Source organism: Amia ocellicauda, chromosome 1 (genome assembly GCF_036373705.1).
Source record: "Amia ocellicauda isolate fAmiCal2 chromosome 1, fAmiCal2.hap1, whole genome shotgun sequence".
NCBI lineage: Eukaryota > Metazoa > Chordata > Actinopteri > Amiiformes > Amiidae > Amia > Amia ocellicauda.
Genome location: NC_089850.1, coordinates 14,876,832 through 14,889,850, shown reverse-complemented (window position 1 = coordinate 14,889,850; position 13,019 = coordinate 14,876,832). Strand labels below are relative to the sequence as shown.

The following is a 13,019-nucleotide window of genomic DNA, read 5'->3' as shown; positions in this document are numbered from 1 at the left end:
GCTCATTCAAGAAATTAGCATTCAGGTGGTGGATTTTCTTTTTCACATTTTCTTGTGCTAAATTTAAAGCATTAAAAAAGAAAAATCTTTGTTTTAACCCACATGCACAGTATCGATACATTTTTGCCTTTCTGACCAATGACACTACTTGCTTTTGTGTTATATTAAGCACATTGCTGATGTAGGAAAGGATACAAATACTTTTTCAGAAGAAATATGCAAGAGACAAAATATCAGCCAGTGTTATTTTGTGATTATTAGACTTGTTAGACTTTATCTTTCAACCTTACTTTTTAGAATACAGTTAATCAGTTATATGAGGCTATAGTTGAAAACCTGAGAGTCATTAGGTTATGTACAGTGAGGGAAAAAAGTATTTGATCACCTGCTGATTTTGTACGTTTGCCCACTGACAAAGAAATGATCAGTCTATAATTTTAATGGTAGGTGTATTTTAACAGTGAGAGACAGAATAACAACAAAAAAATCCAGAAAAACGCATTTCAAAAAAGTTATAAATTGATTTGGATGTTAATGAGGGAAATAAGTATTTGACCCCTTCGACTTAGTACTTGGTGGCAAAACCCTTGTTGGCAATCACAGAGGTCAGACGTTTCTTGTAGTTGGCCACCAGGTTTGCACACATCTCAGGAGGGATTTTGTCCCACTCCTCTTTGCAGATCCTCTCCAAGTCATTAAGGTTTCGAGGCTGACGTTTGGCACTTCGAACCTTCAGCTCCCTCCACAGATTTTCTATGGGATTAAGGTCTGGAGACTGGCTAGGCCACTCCAGGACCTTAATGTGCTTCTTCTTGAGCCACTCCTTTGTTGCCTTGGCTGTGTGTTTTGGGTCATTGTCATGCTGGAATACCCATCCACGACCCATTTTCAATGCCCTGGCTGAGGGAAGGAGGTTCTCACCCAAGATTTGACGGTACATGGCCCCGTCCATCGTCCCTTTGATGCGGTGCAGTTGTCCTGTCCCCTTAGCAGAAAAACACCCCCAAAGCACAATGTTTCCACCTCCATGTTTGACGGTGGGGATGGTGTTCTTGGGGTCATTCCTCCTCCTCCAAACACAGCGAGTTGAGTTGATGCCAAAGAGCTTGATTTTGGTCTCATCTGACCACAACACTTTCACCCAGTTCTCCTCTGAACCATTCAGATGTTCATTGGCAAACTTCAGACGGGCCTGTACATGTGCTTTCTTGAGCAGGGGGACCTTGCGGGCGCTGCAGGATTTCAGTCCTTCACGGCGTAGTGTGTTACCAATAGTTTTCTTGGTGACTATGGTCCCAGCTGCCTTGAGATCATTAACAAGATCCTCCCGTGTAGTTCTGGGCTGATTCCTCACCGTTCTCATGATCATTGAAACTCCACGAGGTGAGATCTTGCATGGAGCCCCAGACCGAGGGAGACTGACAGTTATTTTGTGTTTCTTCCATTTACGAATAATCGCACCAACTGTTGTCACCTTCTCACCAAGCTGCTTGGCGATGGTCTTGTAGCCCATTCCAGCCTTGTGTAGGTCTACAATCTTGTCCCTGACATCCTTGGACAGCTCTTTGGTCTTGGCCATGGTGGAGAGTTTGGAATCTGATTGATTGATTGCTTCTGTGGACAGGTATCTTTTATACAGGTAACGATCTGAGATTAGGAGCACTCCCTTTAAGAGAGTGCTCCTAATCTCAGCTCGTTACCTGTATAAAAGACACCTGGGAGCCAGAAATCTTGCTGATTGATAGGGGATCAAATACTTATTTCCCTCATTAACATGCAAATCAATTTATAACTTTTTTGAAATGCGTTTTTCTGGATTTTTTTGTTGTTATTCTGTCTCTCACTGTTAAAATACACCTACCATTAAATTATATTATCATTTCTTTGTCAGTGGGCAAACGTACAAAATCAGCAGGGGATCAAATACTTTTTTCCCCTCACTGTAGCTGCAAATAAGATAAAAAGTGATTGTGAAATTGTTTGCATTTTAAATTAAGCAAGCCAAGAACAGGGAGCAAAGTTTTAGTTTTTTTGTTTTTTTTGTCTGTTGGCTTTTATAGAAATAACCCCACTCTTAGTCAGCCTCCTTTAGGAATAGCCATGTGTTTTATCAACTGGAGCACTTGCTGTTGTTGTATTGTAACCTTCAGGAATAATGTGGATTCAAACATCAGGTATAGGGGCTCTTCTGCCATTTTAAATGGCGCCTGCCTGTGTTTTCCCTAATCCTATGAGTAGAGTGTTGTATCCCTGGTGTATTTTCAGTATTGATTTATATAGTGAGGATTAAATCGTATACTTGCTGTTATGAGGAATACATGGCAGGAGTTAATTACTGGGATTGAAGAACCTTTAATCAACCATGACAATTAGTGTATTATAAATCTCATGTTTGATACCATGCTTCTGCTATATAATAGAGAGCGGGTTGAGAGCAGTAAGGAGAAGATAGCAGAAGTCAGGGTACTGAATTGATATTCCTGGAGGAAAAGGTTCATGAGTAATCGTATATATATTTCCTTTCATACCGAGGATGACTAAAAAAAAAAGATTTTGTGCTCAGCATTGAATTATATTTGTATTTTTGGAGAACATGTCTTGTTGGGTTGCTAGGTTGTGTTATATCATGTGAGTTGGGTGGGTATGGAACATCAACAGAGGAATAATAATAATAATAATAATAATAATAATAATAATAATAATAATAAAATGAATGGCTACAAATCATATTTTCATTAAAATGTTCAATAGATGTGCTTTTGTGTTCCATGACCAAGAAAAACAACTCCTGTTGCTTTCACCATAACAATTACAGCCATTGTTTTAATTGTGTCATACATCTAGTAATGACTTTTTAATGTTGTTTTGTGGTAGGCTTATATGGACCTCAAATAAAATTGTTGGTTGCTTTTTTCTGGTTTCCTTATTTCCTTTGTAATTATATATGTATTTTTATTTTTCATAATGAATGCTGTGCAATGTCCCCCCCCACCCACTCTTTCTTATTTATTTTCCACTTCTCTATCACAAAGCTGCTTGGTTCTACTTGGAGTCATTATTGCATACAATTATATTAATTGTAGGGAGGAGACTGTCTTCTCCAAATTACACTTTTCCTCCAAAAGCAATTATGCCATCAAATATTTTTTAAGCGTTATTGTGGAACAAGGAGCGCATCCTCTCCCTCGCAAAGATAATCTTGTTAGTGTACAGCAAGGCCATTAATTGGAGAGCTGAGCAGACTTGTACAAGCGTGAAACAGAAGGGCAGTATGGAAGGTGAAATTTCCCATTCCAATGCGAATGAAAGATGAAAGCCGATGTATCAGTGTCACGCCATGAAAGTGTGCTGTATAAATGGTCCTGCCATTGAGTGCTGCAGCAGGTATCAGGGGAATTCCTCTTTCTGGTAAATTACATTACTCAGCCAGACCTGGAGGAATTGTGTTTGAATGAGAATAAAGACTGTCAGCACAGAGCTCAAGATATTGCAAGTGGCTGCGGGCTTTGAAATCTATGCTTTCATCCACATGTCTTGCTAAGCCATGCTTCATCCGTGCATTTTCAATTATGAATGTGTCACATGTGCAGCGTGGAGAAACCGAGGCATGAATATTTAAACGGCTCCGAGAGAAAGGGCCCGAGACGGCGTGCCGTTTGCTTTTCCTCAGGATTCTATGCAGACAATCTTATCGATTTCTGTCTTCGCAAAGGGGCGCGCAATCCATTTGCAGGTAGTGAATTTGGCTTAATGAATTCAGCCATTAAGTAGGTGCCTGAAAGTGCGCCTGACATCCCACTGCTACCTTGAACTTTTGGATTTTCGTCTGTGCGCACTGACATGAAGACTGGTGTTTGAAATTCCTCTCTCCGGCTGATAGCAATGCATCATGGAAATGAAATAATCTGTCAGAATTTCAAGCACATGCTCTATGAAGTGTTTGTGTTGTTGTTTCATAATCCCCACAGTAGCAGAGTTCTTTGAAATAATCCGTAGAGACTGCACATATTTCTCTCCATTTCACAGAATGTTGTGATTTTTATCCTTTTTTGTTTTCTCCTCTGGAAAATAAGGCGCCATTTTCCATACTGGCATGACACATCTACTGAAATCAAATTTGATCTTCTTTTAGATGTTTTTTTTTTTTACCCCATTATGGCTGTTTGTTGCTTCTATACTGTGTGAAGAATACACTGACACTTTGCATTGACGTCCATGTCATATGCCAGTAATTATTTTAAAAGGTGTGAGCTTTGTGTTGTTTTTTAAAATTTTAATTTAAATTGCAGATCAATATCATGGCTTCACTCGAGTTGGTGCAGTTTATTTTTTTAAGTCTTCCATTCTGCATAAACTATAACATTGTGTGGGGCTGGGGGACCATGATGTGCTTAGTTTACCCCACTTACTGCTTTTTTCAAAGCCTTAAATGGGTGATGATTTAAAGAGACCTTGTTGGTGAACTGCAGCCCTGAAGGACCAGAGTTGGCCACCTGTGTAAATGTGACTGAGCATGTGGACGTGTGACTCAAAGGAGTTTAATGAGCCCATGGTGCCATAACATACCAGGGCCTTTCAGGTCAATCTTGAGACCTGAGATGACCCATAACATGGCAAATTTGGACATTGACTGCAGTGTTTTTTGTTGCCATGGTCCCCTGTTTAAGTATCTAGTTGAGAGGGAGCTGTTAAACTAAACCCTCAGTTCTTTCATATAGTATCCAGTAAATTCTCGCATAGGTTTTCTTCTCAACAGATTGATTCCAAGCATTTACAATATTTTTTGTATCTGAAAGAGGCTTTCTTTCTAGGCAATTAATTTTGCTCTGCTTTCAGTGCAACGTGTTAGTATGTGCCGTCCATTAGTAATATTGAAGGGGACTATCCAAGCATCATCCCAAATCTGATGAAACAAACTAATTTAGTTTTGTGCTGTGCCAAACTGAACTCCTTTGGATTTGTTGTGATTTAAGGTCTCCGTTACTCGGTGTACTACAATACAAATTACAGTTTCAGGAAGACATAGATGCATTTCATTTTATCTCAAGAGGACTTTGAAGAGCACAGCAAAATATTCAGTAACTCCCTGGACATGGTCTCAGATATAATGGAGCAATGTCAGGTCAAAGGGAAGGCAAAGGCATTGTATTGTCTTTTCACTCCATATGTGAAATGCTTTATATCTTGGATTTTTTAAATTAATACTTCTTCCCCTCCTGCCGGCAGATCACTTCTTCATTCTCGCAATCTGTAATAAATTATTCACAGTTTACTGATCCCTGCAGTTTAAGTGCTGAGCCAAAGCTATCATGGTTATGATGACTACAGATTAAAAAAAAAAACAATCTGGAAGACTGCTTTCCATTTCCAAATTCACATCAAATTAAAGAAAAATATGAGATCACAGTCCTGCTTTACAACCTTGTAGCAATTCTCTGCCAGCATTAAACTACCACTTTTTTCTTATTTTTTTAATTACCTGTTTGTAAATGTAAAGGCTATGACTTGATAGTATTTAAAAACAAATGGTGCCAAATATAGAGGTTATAAGGGATTAGTGAATCTAAATCAGTTGTGGCTGCAGGTCAGTACCTTGGGTGCCCTCCGCAGTCAAGGTGTTAGTCCTCTTAGCTTACAAAAGCATTTGCAGAAAGACTTAGGAGATAATTGCGCAGATTACTTCAACTAAATAATCCTGTCTTTGTATTTGTTTAAGGAATAAAAAGCCTGTGTTATCTACACCCGCAAGGCTATGTATTGTTTTATTAGAGTATTGTTCTTCATATTTAGTTATTTTCATTCAGAAACTGACTTTTGGATGTTGCAATGAAGACTAAAAAAACTAACAAAAGCAACACACCCTCAAAAAGGCAGGCATTGCCCCACTTTGAACTGTGGATATATGAATAGGGTTTCTTTTCTTGTCTTTTAGTCTCTTCATTCATATAATTTGACTCGATGTGCCAACACTAAGTTCGGAAATTTCACATTAAGCCACTAATTATGTTGATGTTCTACAAAAATCGCAGATCTAATCACAGTGTTGTGTAATTACAGTACCATTGCCTTGTGCCTCCTGTGGCCACAGGCTGGGCACAATACTGCACACTCATTTTCTGAAAGCAACTTAATCAGTGGAGTTGAGTCTTTCCCGCTTCCACACTACTCTCTGTAACAAAACCCCCGAGTCTCATGATACAGCATTACCAGTGACAAATATGTAGTGAAAGCAGGGGGGAGGGGCGGGAGGGCGAGCACATGTGATAAAGGATATTAAATTCAACTCTTATTGAAAGTAGAAGGATACTTCAATTGAGAAACCATGAATTCCTGCTTCTTCTTCACTGGCTTGCTAGTTTGTCATTTTTTAAAATCTTTATTATGAAGGATATGACTTAAAACAACAAACAACACAACTGAAAAACAGATCCCCTGCTTTTGAGGGTAGATCGTTGACCGTGTTCATTACAATTCAGTTGTTGAATTCTGCCAGTGAGAGCTGATTTTTAATTGAGGTCATTTTGTAGAGATTTGTTATAAGGCAAACACTGAAAATGCAGATATAGCACACCAGTTGTTGAGAAGAAAAGGTTACATTTGTGGTATCAAAAACAAGAAACTTGTGATATGAATAGAAGCAAATTAAATGTAATAATACATTCTTAATTGACAGAATTGAAAAATCATCTGAGCCATAAAATGTCTTGAATATCTCCATATTCTGCTCTAAGCACAACATATTAGAGATGGAGTTGCTCACAGTGATGAAAGCTGTTATTTTCCCTGTCTGTGTAAAAATCATGGGGTAGAGGTTTGTCAGCAACACTATTGTGTGCCCTGGTTCATATGAGAAAGATTGATATCAACCCTAGGGTCAAACACTAATTGTACATTTACAGCGATAGACCAAATTAGAAGTTGATCACAAAGACTTTTATAGTTTATAGTCCAATAGTGGATACTTAATGCATTAATGCATACTTAAACCTAAATATTTTAGATAGTTGTAATGTAATATAAAGATCCTAACTTCTGAAAATCACACTGGGGAATGATTTATCCTTATGGAATAAAATTTGAGTTTCTAGGGTAACCTTTAATAAAAATAGTCCTTTTAAATATGTATTTGATTGAATAAATTCATATTCTACCATTCTTTACTTGAGCTAAGTTGTTCATATCTGCAGTTTTTCCTTGTCTTTAGACATGCGATGGAGATCTTATCAACAAATCAGTGTCTGACATGGCACAGATTAAGTCAAATGAAATGAATATACAAACAAACATGAAAATAAAAATACCTATGGTATACATTTGATTCTAATTATACACTTAGCTCAGTGGCAGCTTTAATATGTACAGGGCAATTTATGCATCTCGCAGGAATGGCAGCGCCGTACTCGATGTTATTGTAATCTTGGTAATTTGCATGGCGGACAGAAGTTGTAGCTTTAGGAGCTGCTAAATATTTAATTATTATTTCTTCCCTTTCAACTTCCGAGTTGAATAAATCATTAATGAAGGCGCAGTGATTGAGATTAATTAATGTCCATCACTTCTATTGTGCCTCGTTCGTTCGCCGCACATTCATCACCAGCACAAATGCCGTGTTCCTACACATAAAAGTCTGCTTTGACTAACTAAAATTTACCATCCCGAAGCTCTCCCGGAAGCCATCTTTTTAGAACCGGATTTCAGACATAAAAAGGTCAGGGAACTAATAATAATAATAATAATAATAATAATAATAATAATTTTAATTAACAAGGCCTGTCCTTTCATTTTAAGTGGGATTTTTCTCACTGAGTTCCAGACAGAACAGCTCTCCTTGTTTTGAGCACATTATGTGTCATCCCTGGAGGCCACCCTTATTATTAGGGCTCAGTCATCTTGAACACAAATTCCAGAACTCCCAACCTTATAATTGAGGGGAACAGGATTCCAATCACCAGAAAAGGAAAAGGTGGATTTTCTGCCTGGTGGTTTTTACCACCCTGATCACAGCAGCCAGGAAATTAAAGCAGGGTTCTTGGAGATGTTTAAAAGCACCTTATTTCTCTGCTACAGATCTGTGAATGTCAGAGATAGGTTTGTAATGAAAAGGAATGTACCCGTCCTAGCAAATTTAATTAATGTAAGCATACTGTATTAGTCAAATTACACTTGCCTCACTGCACCCAAGAGTGTTTCGCAGTCCAGTGTTGGTCGGTAGCCAGGAAACTGCTCTCGTGTCATTGAATATATAATATATTGATTTGATCAGCACGTTTCACCTATTTTCATCTATTTTCTGACATTGAACAGTAGCATTGTTCTATTTGACTCATTAAACATTAAATAAATAATATAATTAAAAACAAACATTAAATATACGTTTTTTGAGGGTGGGGGGGCCGGGGTATTTCAATTGTTATTTATATTTTTATATAAAAATTATATATTGTGTCCTACAAATACTTGCGCAGGCCCTCGATGTAATAATACTGCAGCTCCAGTATAATCATTTCAAAATACATATTTTTGGGAGAGGCCAAATGTTTGCGATTATTCATTCTTAATATGACTTTGAAGAGTTTTGATTGCTTTGTATGGATAAACCATGTAATTATATTTCTTTTCAGACTAAAGTACATTTTATTAGTGGGTCTGTGGAACAACAGGATTAGTCATAGTACCTATTATTAATTCCCTCAAGAGATTGTGTGCAGTACTTAATGAGCCACTGAACCAGTTTTCATGTCATGGAGGTTAAAGGGGAACTCTTACTACAAGTCAGAGGAGTATTGTTGGCACTCATTATGCACTAGATACTCACAATATAAAATAAAATGCATACTTACACACTAGTCAGAATTGTGTGGGCACATGGTAAATCCAGGTTGTAAGTTGTAAGTTGTACAGACAACACAAGCTACTGATTCTAAGGAAAGAGAGCACTGCATGACAATGTAAAGTAATTATTTATGACTTCAAGGACAGAGATAGATCATGGTGATCATATATTCATAGCAACCCTTCACATGCAGTACAGAAAGGGGGAAGCTGCAAGGAAAGCACAGACCAGGATCAACATATAGATAGAAATACGCTTGATACATGAAAAATCACTGCTGATCTCCATTCCTCCAAGCTGGTCGTGTCTTAGGAGATGGGGTAGATACCCATTCAAAAACTGATCTGATGTGGCAGAACCCACTGCTGAGAACAGAAAAATGTGAAAAGTTCACATCTCCCCCAAAAGTGTCTTGTTGACACCCAAGGCCGAGGTCCAGACATGTTTTGTTTGCTCCACTGGTCACAATTGTATCCTCTGTAAGTAGTGGATGCTCATTTTGATATGGCAGTGCGCTGTATCACCCTAAAAAAACAAATGTCAGGATTGTAGAGTTAATGTTTGTGTAGGGGGCTGCATGTGTACGGGTTTACGCTTTGTTTGTAGCTGGTCTGACTGGCGACGGTCTCCGCTTTGTTCCTTATGGAGATGAGTCAGTGTCACAACTGAACCAGTAAATGATTAAAAATGTGTTTGCTTTTCAGCAGTTTCTTCTTGCATTAGCTCAAGTGAGACATGCACTAATAAAATTACAACAATAAGGCTACTCCTGGCACCGCGGGCACATTTATTTGTTGTCTGCCTTTCCAGACTGCTGAAAGATCTAGTTCTATATTTTGAGGGGGGGAAATAAACATTATTTGTATAATTTTTATATTATAGAAACATTCAGGGTAAATATGTTGTCTGTTTATTACACTAGAAAGGAATAACTCTGAAAGTAAATTTCTATTATACTATTGTTTCTCTGCTTAAAGGCGTAATGTCACCTTCATTTAGATGCAAGGATGCATATTTAACATCATGCTTTCTGTGTATTCAGAACCTTTACAGCTGATGCCTTTTTCTCCCCCCCGTTTAGAAATAGATTTCGTCTCCCTGACAGCTTCGAGAAAACAAAAGGTCCACTTGAATAAGCAGCTTTAAATGATACAGAAACGTCTTTGGAAAATGTATTTGTAAGTTCTTGTACTAACAGCTGTTTATTTATAATGTATCCATTTGAAAACAAATAAGGTATACAGCTGGGGGGGGGGGGGGGAAAATCCCTTTTATTAAATATTTAATCATGGGATCCCCTGTAAAGATTTGCCACTGTATGCCTCAGAGGTAACTTATGTAATTTTAATAAAGACAGTTTGCAATGATAATGCAGTACCAAAAGGCATAAATTCAAGAGACTGATAATTGTAATGCATGAAATGACTAACGTGGGCTTTAATAAATAGAATTGGCATCGACAGACATTTTGGAATCAGTTGGAAACCGTTGGATAGTGGTTTGGTGTCTTGAATGCTATAATACAAGCTTCCAATAAATATGAAGTCATCTGATATTTGAACACATGCTTTGTTGTTAGACAGTTAAGGATGAGGATAATTTACAGACGTATGTAGGTTTTGGAAAAAAATATAATTTAGAAAATACTTTAAATCAGTGATCAAGTATTTACTAAAATGTCCCACTACACCAGTTTCTCACTAATTGTACAGATTTTTGAAGCTTAATTATGTTAATGTGCTAATTGTATTTTTCCACGGCTGTGATTCAAGTGAAGTGTAATGTTTGTATGCCATCCAGGGTGAATTGTACTGTGGCCTGTTGTTTTATGATTGTTTGGTGACTGCATGGTGCATTACAACTGAGGAAAGTGCTTCAGTATTTGTCTTAGCTCCATTAGCTGAAGAGATTGCGTATTAAGCGTGTGCAATGATTATACTGTTACATACATGTATTGGCAGAGTACTCCAAATGAAACCGTTTTCAAAGCATACACATTTAAGCCAGTAAGAGCGAGCAACCTCAGAGAAGAATCACACCTCTAGGACAGTAAATTTTGTCTCCATAAGGCTGATTCCTCCTTCTCATACACTGGAACATATTAATTTTAATCCAAAACCTTCAGATCCAATCCATGCTTAAGGAAAGCAATGGAAGGCCCTGGAGCCAGATATTTGTAGTGTTGAAGATGGATGTCAGAAATGCCCTGAGATTCCAAGCTCTTGATCTGTGTAGGAGTTTTATTCTGAAAGCCTGTTAGCTGTAGCGCTTATGTTTTTTCTAATGGGTAGCAAGAGTTAAAATGCCTGCAATAAAAAAGAAAAATATTCCCTTTCCCCCCCTCAGCAAATCCTAATTAAAACGGAACAGAAATTGTTCCACATGATTATTCTCCTGCACCACTCCTTAGATTGCAATTCAGCTCTTTTTTTAAAGCAAAGCGTAGACAAGTCAACACGGATGCAGAAATACCATGTTTTGATTGTTATGAACCTTGCAACCACATCTGGAAACGTTATTCTTGGAAGACTAGTCATTATCCCATGCAAGCCAGAGAAAAAGAAAAAATGTAACGGTAATGGACCGAGCTTCCTAGACAGCCACTGTGAAAGTCTGGGATGAATTGTGCCATGTCCTGCAAGAACAAAGAAATGGTCAGAAAATGTGGTCTTTACTATCATTACCAGGCAGAAGAGAGGAATATATGTTAGTATGTATGTATATTCTTAAAACATATATTATAGCAAACGCACACATATATAGATATATGTATATGAGTGTATTTTTGTATTTGTTATGTTCTATGCAGATATGGGAAAAAAACTTAGTTTATAAAAGGTTTGAAGTTCAGTACTCAGCAAAAAAGCATGTGCACAATAAGTCACAGCTGCAATCATTTTGACAGGGAGAATGTAACAGCATCCTTTCTTGATGCAATTAATGTGCTTTGCTTTTTCTGATGACAGCTACAAATCTTCCGTTTCGTGTTGCCTCTGACTTATGGTTTGGGGGCAATAGTTGGGCTCGTGACAGGCTGTGTGGGAATTGTTTGTGCACCTTAGGAAAATCAAGTAATTTCCATTTACATAAGAAAAGTTTCCATTTTCACACTTGAGTAGTAACAAGCCATCTTTAAATAATAAAATAAAAAAAAAGAAATGGAAATATTGTATTACAGTTCTGCAAAGCAGGGATTTGCCTGAGGTGGAGTAGTCAAGAATGATACTTCACCTGCTTTAGTTTGCTTAAGTGGCAGATTTCAAAACAGTACCGAAAGATATAACCTATTTATATTCAAATACAAATGTAATGAGTTATGCAGTGGCATTACAAAACATGTGTGTGGAAGAACAGTGAGAGCAAGAAAAGAAATAGCAGGTGTTGTCTTTTTGGCAAATATATGCATAAAATTAATGTTTCTTTCTTCATGGAGACTGTGTAAAGTGCCAGAAACATTGTTACCTCCCCGTTTAAATTAGACATCACGTTCTCTTCTCTGCAGCGGTTAATTTTCTAGTTACACATCCAGTATTAAAATACATTTGTGATGATAATAGTAAGAAATGATACAGGGAGCTAGCCATTCAAATTATATACTCTGTACATATGTGAATGTACAACAAATAAGACTAATTAAATCAAGATTATATGTTGAAGTGATATCTGATGCTTATGGATGTGGAATAAATTTATGCAAGTGTGTGGGTGGCACTGTATATGTCAAAAGCAGCATAGCCAAAAGCATGTTTTATGTTTTTTTTCCTCCCATGAATAGCATAGGTCATTTTCCCATCCAGTACAATCTCCACAACTTATTATGTAAAAATACTAATACAAAATATCTATCTTTTTATTAATAGCAAATTCTCTTGCGTATGTTTCTTTCAGTTTCTTTCATAATTCCCTCAGATTGTATATGCATGAATGGCCGCCCAGTCTTTTCAATGAATGCTTCATGCTCATTCGTCCTCCTCCTAGCCGCTGGACACTTTATTTTCTGTTACAGTGAATCAGGGCATTTATGTGAACCGACACCCATTCCACAGTGACTGTGTTTTCATGTGCGATTAAGGGGCCTCGGAGTAAAAAAAAAAAAAAAATTGATTGAATTGTTGAATCATCGTCCATTCTGCCGTCTGGACTCGGAGAAGCTGTGCCGGGCAGAGCGAGCGAGCCAGCCTTGGTG

General features: G+C 37.6%; 1 protein-coding gene across 1 annotated transcript in view; it reads left to right on the top strand.

Moving 5' to 3' along the window:
- The window catches only part of bach2b (BACH transcriptional regulator 2b), a 94,834-nt gene that overhangs the window by 54,948 nt on the left and 26,867 nt on the right, over positions 1 to 13,019 (top strand). The gene's annotated exons all lie outside the window — the stretch shown is intronic.